This window comes from Marmota flaviventris, chromosome 1 (assembly GCF_047511675.1).
Source record: "Marmota flaviventris isolate mMarFla1 chromosome 1, mMarFla1.hap1, whole genome shotgun sequence".
Classification (NCBI taxonomy): domain Eukaryota; kingdom Metazoa; phylum Chordata; class Mammalia; order Rodentia; family Sciuridae; genus Marmota; species Marmota flaviventris.
In genome coordinates, this window is record NC_092498.1 from 23151637 (window position 1) to 23168302 (window position 16666).

Sequence of the window (16666 nt, forward strand, 5' to 3'; positions counted from 1 at the left end):
TTCTTTATTTCATTAATTTAAAACAATTTACAAGTAAAACAAATACATTTGCATTTTTAAAGTTCAAATAAAAATAAAGTGTATAGAGTGAAAAGCTTTCTTCATGACCCAAAATCTTACCATGTCCCACCCCACAGAGAAGAGTACCTCAACTTGGCTTGTAGTCATCCAGAGCCTTTCAATGAATGTATGTACAGATTTGTAGATGTTTAAAAACATAAATAGGATAAACATGTATACTATTCTGCTATTTAATTCTTTTATTTAATAACAAAGTTCATTGTAAATAGGCACATTACTATAGCAATACTTATATAAGAGTCATTTTTATTGTGTTAGCAGTCCATTATATCAATTTATCTCATTTATGAAACTACTTCTCTGCTGATAGATGTTTAATTTGGTTACTATTTTTCAATGCAGTAATGTCCCAATCAAGAAATCTTTTACATACATATTTGTAAACTTGTACAAGTACTTTTGTAGTATGAACACCCAGAAGTGAAATTGCTGAGTCAAAAATATGCACATTTAAGGTTTTGATAGCTACTACAAAATTATCCTTCCAAAGTGGAATCAGTTTATACATCTAAAAAACTCCATGGGAATACTTATCGCCTGTGCCCTTACTAATGTTGGGTTTTAACAATCTTTAAGAGCTTTGCTGATCTGAAGGCTGAAACTGATATTATGTTACTGCCTTAATGCATAGTGGTCTATTGACAATGAGTTTGTGAGTCTCTTCATATTTATTGACCCTTTGGATTCTGTGAACTCCCTGTGCCTTACACTGTACTTCATGGACTTTACCTACTTGTCTATTATTTTATTTATCATTTTTCGTATTAATTTGTAGACACACTTTGTATTATGGGTATTAATCCTTTGTCTGGAATATTTGATGGAAATATAAATTCACTAGTCTGTGGCCTGATTTATTAATTTGTTTATGATAGGTGACTTTTGTCCTACAAAAGTTTGATATTTTGTAGGATTCAAATCTGAGAGTCTTTTCCATCATAGCCTCTGAGATTCGTGTCTTCCTACTGTACTAACAATTATGGAGGTAGTCTCTACTTTTTTTCCCACAGGAATTTTGAAATTCACATTTTGAAATTTTACATATAATTAAATTCTCTTTTGGGGGTTTAAAGACTCTATGAGTCTAAACAAATTCATATAGCCAGGTAGTCACCACCACAAGATATAGAACAGTTTCAGAACTCCCCAAACTCATTTCTGCCCTTCCTCCTGCCCCAGTCTGAGGTAACCCCTGACCTGTTTTTAAGGCATTTCTTGTATAAACGGAACCATAAAGTATATAGCCTTTTATCTGATTTCCTTCTCTTTTTTTTTTTAATTTTTTATTGTGGGTTGTTCAAAACATTACAAATTTCTTGACATATCATATTCCACACTTTGATTCAAGTGGGTTATGAACTCCCACCTTCACCCCATACACAGATTGCAGAATCACATCAGTTACCCATCCATTGATTTACATATTGCCATACTAGTGTCTGTTGTGCTCCGCTGCCTTTCCCATCCTCCACCCTCCCCCCTCCCCACCTCTCCCCTCCCCTCCCCTCCTCTTGATTTCCTTCTCTTAGCATAATACATTTGTGGTCCATCCAGGTTGTGTGTATCATGATTTTTTTTTTCCTGGTACCAGGGTACCAGGGATTGAACCCAGGGGCACTTAACCACCGAGCCACATCCCTAGCCCTTTTTTATATTTTGTTTAGAGACAGGGTCTCACTAGGTTGCTGAGGCTGACTTTGAACCCGTGATCCTCCTGCCTCAACCTCCCAAGCTGCTGGGATTACAGTCATGTTCCATCATGCCTAGGATGGTTTACCCCTTTTAATCACTCATTAATGCTGCATTCCATTATATGGGAAGTACCAGTTTGTTGATCCACTCACCAGCTGAAGGATTTGGGGTTATTTCTGAATTTTTGGCTATTATGAATAAAGCCATTCCTGACATTTACATAAAGGTTTATTAGGTGAATATAAGTTTTCGTTCCTTTTGCCTAAACAGGAGAAGGATTAATGGATCACAGGATAAGTGTTTATTTAATGTTATAAGCTGTAAAACTGTCTTCCAAAGTGGATATACTATTCTGCATTCTTTCAGTTTTCGAGAGCTCCAGTTACTCTGCACTTTTAGCATTCTGTTATTTTCTTTAAAACATATTCTAATAAGCACATAGTGCTAGCTCATTGTGGGTTTAGTTTGTATTTGCCTAACAAGTAAAAAAGCTGAGCATCTTTTTTTTTTTATACTTATTTGCATCCTCATATGTCTTTTGAGTGAAGTGTCTGTTCAAATCTTTTGTTCATTTTTTAAAACTTGGTTATTTTGTATAGAATTTTCAAAGTTCTTTAGTTTTTTTTTTTAAATATAAATACTTGGTCAGATATGTACTTTGTAAACATTTAGTCCAGTCTGTGGCTTGTCTTCTCATTCTTTTAGTCCTTTGCAGAGAAAAATTTTTTTAAAAAATTGTCATTATAATTATTAATGAAATCTAATTTTTCTCTTATAGTTTATGCTTACAGTATCATACCTAAGAGATCTTTGCCTAATCTAGGAACACAGGTGTTTTTTTCTCTTTTTCTGGAAATTTCATAGTTCTGGATTTTATATTTAGGTCTATGATCCCTTTTGATCATAATGCTGTAGGAGGTGCAAGGTATGAATTGAGATTCAGTTTTTTGCCTATTTTTGGATGTCCAGTTGTTAGAGAGATATTTGTTGAAAAGATGATTCATTTTCCATTGAATTGTTTTTGCACATTTGTCAAAAAATCATTGGTCAAACTGATCCATTTCTGAAATCTTTCTTCTGTTCCTTTAATTTGTGTTTTCATCAGAACCAAACTGTACAGTGCTGTTCTGCCCTGGTCACTGTGGCTTTAGAATAACTTTTGATATCAAATAATTTGCATGCTCAAATTTTGTTTTTTTCCAAATAATTTTGATTATCTTAGTTACTGTGTTTTTCCCTATCAATTTTAGATATGACATCTACAAAAGTCATGGTTCTACGAGGATTTTGATTAGGACTGCACTGAAGTTATGTACTGTACCAGTTGGGAGAGATTTGACATCTAAACAATGTTTATTTAGGTGTATGCTGACATCCTTCAGTGTTTTGTCGTTTTGTGTACATAGATAATGCATATTTCATTAAACATATACTATTTCTTTCTTTGGTACTGGATTTGGTGGGAAATAATAGTTTGTTTTTAATTTTGATTAGTATTTGTTTATTATAGTATATACTACTGATTTTTGCATATTGACTTTGTATTCTGAAGCCTTACTAAAATTATTTCTTAGTTCTAATAACTTTTTTGGTAGATTCCTTGGGATTTTCTAAATAGATCATGCCTGAAAAGAGAACCAGTTTTATTTCTTCCTTTCCAATCTGGATGCCTTTTCTGTAGTCTTCTTGCCTAGTTGACCTGGTTAAAATCTCCGGTAAAGTGTTGAATAAAAGTAGGCAAGTGAACGTCCTTGGCTGATTTCCAATATTAGGGGAAAAATCATTCCAGTTTTTGGCACTAAGTACAAGGTGGGTCTTTTCATAGATGCCATTCTTATTCCTAGTTTTCTAAGAGATATTAATCATGAAAAAAATCTTGAATTGTGCCAAATACTTATTCTACATCTATCAAGTTTATTATATCATGCTTTAAATTGTGCTTGTATGCTTACCTCTCCAGTCTCTCTGGAATTTGTCTTTCTACTTTGTATGTGAAAGTGACTGAACTTCATTTTGTCCCAAACGATTAGCTAACTGCTGAACATTCTTTAACAAATTACCTGTCATTTTCGCACTCATTTGAATTGTCACTTTTATTGTATACTGAATTCTCACATGTAAGTGGCTCTGTTTCTGGACCATCTCTTGTTCCACCAATTTACTGGACTATTACTATGCCAATACCACACTGAATCAATTACTAAAACTTTATGATGTTTAATATCTGCTAGAAAAATGTTACTCTTGCTGTTTTTCTCTTCCAGAACTTGAATCACCTTGCCAAATTCCATTCAGAAAACTGTTGCAATATTGAATGGGAAAGCATTCAATTTATAAGTATTTTATTAACTGTTGTTATTTCATAGCACTGAGTTTTTCTGTTAAGAAAGAGTATGTGTTTCCTCATTTACTCAGGACTTTGTGAATTTCAATTCAGTTGAACACTTTTCTTCATGAAGATGCTTATATAGTTAGTTGCCTACCAATGTCTTATTCCATCTAAAATTTTCAGACATTTTTTTCCTTGGAATTTTTTTTAAGTACATGGAAATATCAGCTGCAAAAAAAATGAGAGTTTTGTATGTGCATTGCATTTTATCAATTACTTTTTGGGTTACTTATTGAGATAATTATCTTCTCCTCTTCAGAGATTATAGTTAATTCTATATGTTTTCTAATGTATTTTCTACTGTCCAATTGGGGAAAATTCAACAACTTGGGGTGATGAATTAATCTTTTAATGCATTGCAGATTTAGATATTTTGTACTTACATTTATATATAAAACTGTCCTCTTTTTTTCAGTCCTGTCTGTAACTTATTTCAGAACCAAGGTAGTAAGTAGTTGCTACTTCTGAATGTAAAAGTGCCCCATCTGTTTTACGAACTATAGCCATTTATTTAACATGGGAAGTACCTGTCCCTTACTTTGGGTAGCTATAGAATGAAAAATTACTTGGGGTTGGCTCTTTTTTTCTTTTTCTTTGTTTCAAGTAGAAGTTTCCTTATTTTTCTGTTTATTTTTAGGTGATACTCCACAAAAAAAATTTCCCCATATTGAACTAACTTTGGTGATTTGTGCTTTTATGGATCAAACATTTCAACTTAATTTTAATTGTATTTATTTAAAGTTGTACATAGAAATCATTCAGGTTTTCCCACATTTCTTGTTCCTTACATTATTCATCTCTTTTCCATTTTTTTCCCCTTAATCTGATTTACCACACATTCATCTAGTTTAGGTCTTGCCAAAGAAGTAGTAATTGGTTTTATTAATGAAGCTGAACATTTTCAGTTTTTTTGTTTTGTTAATTCCTACTTTTATTCTTTTTCTCTTCCGCCTTTTATTTCTTGGGGTTTATTTTTTCTGTTCTTTTTATAGCTCTTGAGTCAAATGCTAGGTTTGTTTATTTTCACAATTTCTGTTTTCTACAAGCACTCACGGCTGTAAATCTTTCCATTTGCACCACTTTGGCAGCTCTCTGGGATCTTGAAATGTAGTGTGCACATTTGTTCATTTCTAAGTAGTTTGTAATTTCAAATTTAATTCCTCTGTAATCCAAGTTAATTAGAAATGTGTTTTCTCATTTTCTAGAGGATAGTGGTTTTTGTCTTTGTTGTTTTTTACTATCTTTTTGTTGCTAAATAGTAATTTTATGCATGTGGTAATGAATGTAGGTTGTACAATTTCTGCTTTGCAGAATCCATTGAAAATTTCTTTAAATACTCCATGCAAATTTAAGCAGAATCTTTGTTATTTCTTGAGCATAAAGCTTTTTAATAATGTAATTAGAATATTCTTATTTTTTCTACTTGAAATGTTAAAAAAAATAGCATTAGCTTGCATTGGTGACATTTGTACAGTATGTCTATTTTTATTAATTTTAAATTCACAAGTAATTCTGTTTTAGGTGTTTTTGGTAAATAGCTTATAGCTTGTTAGAGTTTTAGGTTTTCTGCCCCTCCTTATTTATTTATTTTTTTTAACTTCAGTCCTAGGGACTCTTGTCTTTTCGTAGTGTTAGTAAATCCACAACCTTGTGCTTACTAACACTCCAGACCAATACTTGCATTTTTTTCTTTTTTCTGTCTACTATATTTTGTTATTGTTTCTCCTTTCCCCCATTCTTCCTTTTTTAATGTTTCCTTTATTACAATTCTTTTAATAGGAAGTTATACATCTTATGTCAATTTTTCTGGGGTTACCCTTTAATTTTTAAGCACCTACTTAAACTTATTTTATAAAATCAACCTCTTCAATTATTCAGTAAACTAGCTTCTCTCTAAATAAAATCATGAAACTTTTCATGCTCTACTTTTCTACTTTGCCTTCTGTTATCTCCTCAATCAATAATTATAAGTTTTTCTGTGTTTGTTTATTTTTTATTTTTTGTAAATAGAATACTTTTATTTATTTATTTTTATGTGGTGCTGCTGAGATCAAACCTCATGTCTCACACTTGCTATGCAAACACTCTGCCACTGAGCTACAACCCTAGCCCTGTTTGTTTTTATTTTTGTTGTATTTTGTCACCAAATTTCATATCCCTCATGCCTTCGCTCTTCGATTCATTTTTTATTTTCCCAGAATCCATTGTTCAATTCTCCTTCCAAGTAGATTGAGTGGTCTATGTTCTGAACCCACACATTTCCAAAAATGTTTTTATTTTGCTTACACTTGAATGATGGGCTCACCTGGGCATAGAATTCTAAGTCCAAATAACTTCGTTCAGAACCTTAAAAGCCTTATTCCACGGTCTCCCTGAGTCTACCGTGGCTGACTGATGAGATGCTTTCCCTCCTAATGGCCACATGCCCTGCTGCAGCCAGACTAGACAGCACTCTAAAAGGCAAGTTGGGCTGGACCTTCCCAGGACTACCTCCCCAATCCCCACCACTCCCTAATCACTCACTCATTTAGCAGATATTTGGTTTGAATCTAATGTTCCATTTCTCTTCTGGGATTCATTTACATTCTTCATGCACACAGAAGAGTATGGAGAATAATACAGCAATCAGCAATGTACTCACCACTAATAAGGACAGATCTAATCATTTTGCCTCATTCCCTTCACATGTAAAAAAAAAAAAAAAAAAAAAAAAGGAAACCCTTAAGAATCAGTGGAAACTCCATTCCCTTTCTTTTCCTCCCATACAAAAGATTACCACTACTCTTAATTTGTAGCATATCACACCTATTAATGTGTCATACTTTTAATGTGTGAATATACAATATCATGGATATATTTAAATAGATAATATGTAGATAAACAATATATAATCATTAATAGTAACTAATATACTACACGCCTCTGTGTGGTATGATCACATTACATATATTAATTAATTAAGTTCTCATTATAACCCAATGAAGTAGTTACTATTATTGTCCTCTTTTCACAAATGAGGGAAAGTAACTTAATCATAGTCATGTAACTGGTATGTGATAGAACCACTACCCAGCAATCCGGTCACAGTTTGCACTATTAACAAAATACAATGTACTGATAGGTAGTAACTGTCATGTATTAACCAGATTAAATGGTGTCAAATTTCTTTCTTCCAAAATCTCAAGAGTATTTTCCTACTCTGTTTACTAAACAGAAAACAGTATCCATGATCTAGCTAGTTTTTGTTCATTGTTGATTTTAAAAATATATATATTGTTGATTTTTAATACTCTGTAGCACTTCCCTGCATTTTTATGACTAGGTTGCTTAGAAATATGGCAGAAAATGCTGCACTGAACATATTTGCAGCTGTCTCCTAGGGCAGATTACAAGAGCTCCTCTAAGGCATATAACTAAGATGAGAAATCTCGAAGTCATAGGGTATGCACATTGTCACCTTGGCAGGGTATTGTCAGGTTGACGCACGAAGTTATATTCCCTCCACAGGGAAGAGAAAGGTTCTGTGTCTCGTTTGAACCTGGCTTGTTAAACTCCAAAGTCACAACACATATTGCTGAACTCCTGGGCAATTATTCTGTGGAATCTTAACTGTCAGCCACTTTCTTTCTGTCTTCATTTAGGCACCTCGTCTGGGTCTTAGCTCTCAGTCTCAAGTAAAAATATCTACTAAGTATTTACTATGCTCGTTAACTGTTTATAGTAATTTTTAAAGCTGACAATACTATAGGTACTGAAAATATTTGAAAAAAGTTAAACAAAGGCTCATCTATTTTTGAAAGATATATTCTTATTAACTATAGTCATTGTGCTGTTCAATAGAACCCCAGAATTTACTCCTCCTAGCTAACTGTAGCTTTATAGCCGTTGACCAACATCATAAGGTCAAGTATAGTTCACTTAGACTTGTAAATTAACATGAACCTGAATGGAACACAAGGAAGTTCAGTAGGATCTAAAAGAAACCTGATGGCTAAGAACACTGGGGTTTCACCAATCAAATCTAAAAGATTAGACTTAAAGTGACTAGATTTCGGGGGTAGGGGGTGTAGTCCAGTGGTAGAGCAGTTGCTTAGTATGTTCAGGCTCTGGGTTCTATCCTCAGCACCACATAAAAAAATAATGAAATTGCTACATTTTCTAATGTTGAAAGTTTTGGTTTTATAGTTTAATACTGAACTACTAGTTTTAATAATACTTAAATAATATAATCATCATGCTAAATATCATTAAATAATTATTTATGGCATTTTGAGAAAATGTACTGAGAGTTAGAATTCCTGTTCTTCAGAAACATTCATATAAGAATATATAGCTTTTTAAAAAAAAATTTAAAAAGCTCTTTTATTCTGTTGCTCAGTCAGGGATGCAGCTGGACTTCAAACTGCAAAAGCATCCATCTCATGACTCCAACAGCTACTTGGTGTCTCTAATTTTTACATGTCTAAAAGGCACCTCAAATTCTCCAAAACCAAACTCTCAATTTCCACCTCCTATGCCCTGCGTCTTCTAAAGTCTTCCCTATGTCAAAGCAGAAGGTCTCTTCTTCCGGTGGCTGGGCTATGTCCTTGCCCTCATGCATGAGTCCTCACCTTCTCCTACCCCACAGCTAACACATCAACAGATACTGCACTCTACACACAGCACCCCTATTCTGACCACCCACCTTCACTGCCACCATGGTCCAAACACCATTATCTTTTGCTTGGATTTCTGCAGGGGCTTACTAACTCATCTCCTGCTTCCATTCTTGCCTGAGCTCTTGCCTGTTCACCATGCAGCACCCAGAGTGAACCCCTAAACTGCAATTCAGATCATATCACTGCTTAACATCCTCCCCAAGACTTCCCATCTTCCCTTTACATTTTGTCTGCAAGGTCCTCTCTGACCTGCCTCCCACTCAGCCCAAGCCCAGAGACTTCCCTGTGCTTGGGCTGCTTTAGGCTTCTGCTAGGCAGACTAATGGCTCCCGGAAGATACCCAAAACCTGTGAAGTTGTTACATTATGTGGCCATGTACAGTTCAGACAGCAGATGGAATAAAGGCTACTGGTCAACTGATCTTGAAATGGGGAGGTCATCCTGGGTTATTCAAGTGAGCCCAGTGCAATCACAAGGGTCCCTATCGGTGAAGTGCTAGGTATGGTGTATGCCCATCAGCGCTGGCTCTGTAGCTGGAGGAAGGGGCCCGGAAACAGCTGCCTTAGGAAAGAATAAGGAAACTACTTCTCACCTCGAATCTGCAGAAAGGAATGTAACCCTGCTGACTCCTTTATTTTTTTTAGCCCACTGAGACTCATTTTGGACTTCTGAACTACAGAACTGTGAGAAAAGAAAAAAAAAATTGTTGTTGTTTCAGGCCACTAAATTTATGGTAATTTGCTACAGCAGCCATAGAAAATTAATGCAAGCCTCTAAGCTGCCCAGCACCTTGACATGCTCCTGTCTCCAAACTCATGCATTTTCTGTTCCTGCCTCAGATTTTTCCAGAAGTTATTCCCTCCAGTTCACCTCTTCAGAATAGCCCCGCTGGACCACCCTACACAAAATATTTCCTTTCAGAACTCACTATCTTCTTCTTCTTTTAAAAAATATCTTTATTTATTTTTATGTATTTATTTTTATGTTTTGATCCTAGCTGAGGATCAAACCCAGTGCCTCACACCAGTGCCTCGTGGAGCAAGCGCTTTACCACCAAGCTACAGCCCCAGTCCTCAGAACTCACTATCTTCCTGACCCTGTTAAATTGTTCTCTTATCACTATCTGAAATATTATAAATTTACTTACTGATTTGCTTGTTATTAGCCTTCCTCACTAAAATGGAAGCTCCACGAGAGCAGAGACTGTGTTGGTCACTGCTCCATCTCCAATGCCTCAGACCGTGCCAGGTGGAGAAGAGGCGCCCATTAAACACTTGTGACATTGAGACATACTTTGGATTGGGGCTTCTTGGAAGAGGTGAAAACAAGTGAATGAGGCCTAAGTATTATTCATGCAAAGGGTGAAAGAAAGAGAAGACTAGGTCAAGGGAAAAGCCTGAGCATTTGAGGAACTAGTGTTTTCAAAGGTCAGTGGCAGCTGGGGTATAGAGACAGAGTAGGAGATAAGGGGGAGAGGTTAACAGGAGGCAGAGCCTTGCTGTTGTTTGGAGCTGTGACTGGAAGGTTTTGAGGACGTTAGCACCTAGAAACTATATAGGGAAGAGACTGGAATAGAGCAAGAGTGAAGCAGGAACCGTGGTGGCGCATGCCTGTAATTCTAGCTACTCAGGAAGCCGAGGCAGGAGGATCACAAATTCAAGGTCAGCCTCAGCTAATTAACAAGACCCTGAGAAACTTAGTGACACCCTGTCTCAAAATTAAAAAAAAAAAATTAAAAATGGGCTGAGGATGTAGCTCAGTGGTAAGGTGCCATGGGACTCAAATCCCAGTACAAAAAAAAAAAAAAAAAAAAAGTAAAGCAGAAGAACTAATTAAGGGAGCTTAGAATCACTGTAGTTTGACCAAAAGAGAGTGGCAGTTAGTAGTAGTATGGCAGGAAATGTATTTCTGGTAATGATGAATGAATAGTGATTATAACCTGTCAGTTTACAAAAGTGAATAGTCAAGATATATTTTGTTATGTATAAATTTTGTATATAGAATTAACCGAACTTGAAGATGAGTAAATGTGGGGGATGAAGAGAGAAATGAATCTCATCAAGAATGACCATGTTTTCCTGGATAGATGGAAGTGCTTTGATCTAAGACAGGAAAAAATTCAGGAAGATTAGATTTGGAGTTAGTGACCAGGAGTCAGCTTTTGAATCTTTTGAGGTATCTGTGAGACATCTCTGGAGGATTGGGAAGTTATCAAATGGTTAGATGATATAGGACTATCTCACATCTCTGGAAAAGAGATGTGGGCTAAAGATCATAATTTCAGAAGTATCCAGGTATACTTAAATCATGGGAAATGTTAACAATTACCTAGAGAGAGTGGTTGGAATTGAGAGAAGATGTCCTAGGATAGAGCTCTGTAGAACTTTAAATTTTAGAGTTTAGGTAAAAGAGGGGAAATGAATAATTAAGACTGAAGTTGTTAAGGAACAGTTAGAAAGATGAAGAAAGCCCAAAAGTATGTAGTATCACAGAAGCCAAAAGAAGAGAATGTTTTCAAGGATTGCTCAACTGCTCTGAGAATTCTAGTTATATGAGGATTAGATTTAGCAACAAGGGGACCAATGTTAATCTTTTTTTTTTCCTTTTTTTAAAAAAGAGGGTTTTTAGTGTGGCAAAACATGCATAACAGAAAGTTTACCGTTTTAACCATTTTTAAACATCCAGTTCAGTGGTAGTAAATACAGTCACACTGTTTTTTATCAGTTTTGAATCCTAATAAGAAAAACTTCTGTAGCAAACTGAGAGCTAAATATTGGAGCAATTGTTTAAATACAAAGGGGTAAAGATGCAGTGGCAGAGAATATATTCAACACTTGAGAAATGCGCCTTTGAAGGGGAAGTATCTATGGCAAAAGCTAGAAGAGAATGGATAGTCAAGAGAGGACTATAGAGGGAATTTTAAATTGAAGCTATTAGTCCATTATTGAATGTTGATTCAAATTATCCTATTAAAAAAAAGGGAACAGAAGATGTTGGAGAGAGAGATACAATTAATCGTGGACCCTGAGAAAGCAAAAGGTGATGGGGCTAGAACAAGAATGGACTGCCTTCTGCCTAAAGGTGGGAAGGCCACTGGCATAGATATATACAGGTTTGCAATATTTCTGGTAATGATGAATGAATAGTGATTATAACCTGTCAGTTTACAAATGCATATTCACTTAGTCTTTGTATATCTCTAGAATGCCTACTGTGTATGTATCTGCTCTCAACCACTAAGGGACAGACAGTTCAGGAACTGGAGGCCTTCAGGAACATCGTTTCGAAACTGATCCCAAGAACTTCTGAATGGGCTTGGGACAGAAATTATTTTGGTAACATTTATTTCAAGGCCACACAGTATACACCACACTGAGAAGTTACCCTTATTCTACTTTCCATTTCAAATAATCCCCAATTATCCTTCCAGAGCCAAATCCCGAGAGGTTACACAGTGAGCACTGGTTACAGAAGAGCTCAAGTGATATAATACCAGTGAAATCCAGGAAAAGCGCCCTTCTGAAAATTTAATGTTTAAGAAATCGCAGTGGAATTATGAAGTATTTAGAACTGAATGGCAATGAAGGCACTATTTTGAAAACTTGTAGGCTACAGATAAAGCAAGAGAAATTTCCCTTCAAGAGAAATTGATAGCACTAAATTAATATCAGAAAACAAGAAAGACAGGAAATTAACGTTAGATATGTATTTAAACTGGAAAGCTTACCCCCTTTCCCCTTCATTTTAAGGAGTAACATGTTCAACTTAGTGAAAATGTCAAGCATTAATAAAAATAAACACAGAAATTAAGTAAATATATGTTTGAAAAGAAACAGATATGATCAACAAAGGCTGCCCGTCTAAAAAGGCTGTAGACAAATGTTTACAGGTTTGTCCAAAAAATATAAACTTTTGTTAAGAAAAAAAAAAGTAGAAAATTCAAAAATACATCAGGAATAAAAAATTAGAATATTAGTACAGATAATGTAGTATATTTTAAATTAAGAGCATATGGACTCTCTACCAAAAATTTGAAGGTTTAAGTGCAATATCTAAATTTTTAGAAAAATGTGAATTACCGAAATTGATTAAAGAACTAGGAAACCCAAACTTTTAAAATATGATGGATTCACAAAGAGATTTATCAAACATTCAAGAAAATAATACCTATCTCATGCAAGCTGTCTCAGAAAATAGAAACAGAAGGAAATTTTCAGATGCATTTATGAAGGTAGCATAAACCTGATCCCAAACACAGATAAGGACAGTGCAAGACAGGAAATTTATAAGCCAATATTACTTATGAACAAGATGCTAAAATTCTTAAAAACGCAAAATTATATGAAGCAGTGTACTAAAAACTGATAGCACATTAATGGCAAAGCAGGCTTCCCCTGGAATTCAGTGACAGGTTCCCATTAGAAAACTCTATCAATGTGACCTGTTGCATTCACACATCACAGACAAAAATCTATAACCATCTCAATAGTTTTAGGAAAAGCATTTAATAAAATTTCAATATTCATTTCATGGCTTAAAAATATTCCTCCTTTAAACACAACTGGGATAGAAGGGAACTACACTAACCTGATACTGTTTTCTGTAAAAAACATAGAGATACAATGACACTTTCGAAACATTCTCAGCAAGACAGGAATAGGCAAACAGTGCTTCCTCTCACCCTTCTTATTTGATATATTGGAGGTCTCCACACATCCAGTGAGATAAGAAAGGGGAAAAGCTGTCAGGAGTGTTGTTTATAGGCAGTATGATTACCTACATGAAAATATGAAGAATCTACAAACTAACTGTTTAATAAGAATTTAAAATGTTTTGCCTTTTAAACAAGATGATTCAATTTCCAAACAGCAGCAATAACCAATTAAACATTTTCATAGAAAAAAAGACCACACTTATAATAGCAACAAAAGCTGCACAGTATCTAGGGGAAAATAGCAAAGCAATATGGGCATTTTGTAAACAAACTCTAAAATGTTACAAAGGATATTTAAAAATCAGAATAATATTCATGTGTTGGAGTATTCAATTTTATAAAGATGTCACAGGTCCCTAAATCTAACCTTAAATATAATTCAGCAAAATACTAAATAAACTTTTTCTTTGGAACTTGACAAACTGATCCTAAAGTTGGTATAGAAGAGGATAAGTCCCAAACTAGCCAGACCCATTTTTAAAGTGGACAAAGAGGGGCATGCCCTTCTGCACATCAAGTCTTATTATAAAACCATAGTAATTAGTGTGGTGTAGTAATTAGAATTGGTTTGATCCACAGAAAAGGACAAACTAGGAACATATCCATGAATATATGGAAATTTAATTTGCAGTCATGGTGGCATTACACATTAATAGGGAGATGAAGACTGTTCAGTAAATCAGGTCACAATAGCCTTTCTATATTGGGGGAGAAGGAAGGAGTAAAATTAAATTCCTGTTTTACACCATTTGTAAAGATAAGTCCCAGATGGATCAATTTCACATGTGGAAAGCAAAACTTTCAAACACTAAGGAAAAAGATATAAGAGGCTGTCTTCATACATCAGGTATAGAGAAGTTTCTTTAATAATATACAAGTGATACAAACTATTTAAAAAGAGACATCAATGAATATGGCTACATTTAATTTTTTCTATGGCAACAAAAGACATCAAAAGTTAAAAGACAAACTACAGACTGACACAAAATATTTAATGTTTATGCACACAAACTCCTACACATCAAGAGGATAAAAGATAAGAACATATACAGCTTACTGGACAAATGAAGGAAGACTGTGAACAAACAGATCACAAATTCAGAAATGTCAACAGCCAATAAATATATTGGAAAAAAAAAAGCTCAACCTCACTAGCAGTGGGGGAAACTCAAATAAAACAAGATACTGGGTTATTTAAAAACCAAATTGGCAGAAATAACAATCTAGACAGTATTTAATGTCATCTGAGGGAAACACCTCACCTATACTTTGGTGGGTGCACAAACTAGAATACCATTTGGCAGCCTGATAAAACTGAAAATGTGTGTGCAGCCTAGTAATTCCCCATCCAGGTAGAACACATAGAGAAATTCTCACATATGTGCAAGGAAAACATGTACAAGTAATACCAAGATGCTGGCTGGCAGCAGCTGAAATATTCATCAATAGGGGCATGAATAAACACGGCACATTCATATGCATGGATCTACAATATAGCAATTAAAATGAATGAACTGGATCTATATTTATGAACATGAAGAAAAAAAATACCATGAAGAAGAAAAAAAAAGCCATAGAATGTCATGTATAGTGTAACACCATGTATGTACATTTTAGAAATCATTCAAAGCAATATTCCATATGGGTTCACATGCAGTAAAAGTGTAAAACCTAGATTGGAAAGTTGCATACCAAATTCGTGATAGTGTTTGCCTTTGGGGAAAAGGGTGGAGAAGGGTACCAGGGAGGAATGCAAGGGGACTTTGATTTTATCAGAAATGTTAAGTAGTTTAATTAAAAAACAGATCTGAAGCAAATAAGACAAATGGTAACATTGATTAATTGTATGAGACAGGTACATGGGGACCTATAATATTATCTCTGCACTATTAAATATCTTTAGCTTTTTCTAAATAATAAAATTAAAGCAGCCAGTAAAGAATCCTATCTCTTATAAAATTTTAATGTGTAGGTTGTTAATCATCTGAGAATTTGAGGCAAGCAACTTTAGCAAACATTTTCAGTTTTTAAAGTGGAATCTCCTTAAAAATAATAGAGCTAACAATATTATTTTAAAACTGATGAAATGAATAAAGTAAATCCTATAGATGTTAACCTGGCTAGTTCTCAAAATCACATTGAGGGAGAAAAGCAGGTTACAAAATGACATGTACACTACTGTCCCATTCATAAAAAAAATTAAGTACATAAACATGGTTATAAACATATATATTTACATATATAGGTAACTGAGTAATAAAAGTATAATAACAAATGCTGACAGAATACATACTTTATAATACTGATCACCTAGGGAAATAAAGGGGGTAGAAAGGTGAATGTGACTGGGGAGAAAAGTAAAGTGACATGCAACTCTAATGTTTAATATAAATTTCAAAATCTGAAGCAAATATGACAAAAATATCACATTTGATTAATCTGGTCAGTAAATAACATGAACATGTGTGTTATTCCTGATGCATTTGTATTTTTTAATTTTCAAAAGAAAAAGTACTGAAGAATTACAAATAAAATGCACATAATTCAATAATATAAAAGTAAAGCTTGTACACAAGCCAAATTGTGATATGACTGTTTTTAGAAATGATCCTGTTTGTTTTCTATGTGTTTTTTAATTTTAAAGACTAAAAAAGAGGAAAGCAAATGAGAGCAATGAACACAGGTAAAAGAAATTATTCACATATTTGATTATAAAAAAGAAAAGCCTCCACAATCATAAAACACCATATGAGCATTCTATATCATTTGCTGTGTTTTCTTATTCTTAATTTTTGCCAAAAGAAAAAATACAAGATGTTGCCTAATTGGAAACGTGACTTTCTATTATTAAAATTGTGGGAGTCCATTTTAATGTGTTTATCTCGCTGCTAGTCTATAATTTATATTTCAGCGTGGAAATTTGTTTGTATGCCTGTGACAGGTTAATGCAGTTTAAACATGCATTTTTCTTTCGTTGGTTGAATAGTTAAATCGTTACTCAAAGGATTTTAAGTTTCAATTTCAACCATGAGAGGATTCTTCGCTTTTCCAAGGTTAAAATGTTTCTGGTTCAAAATGCTATTAATTAATAGCTACGTAGTGGATCTATTTAGGGAATTGCCACCGACCCTG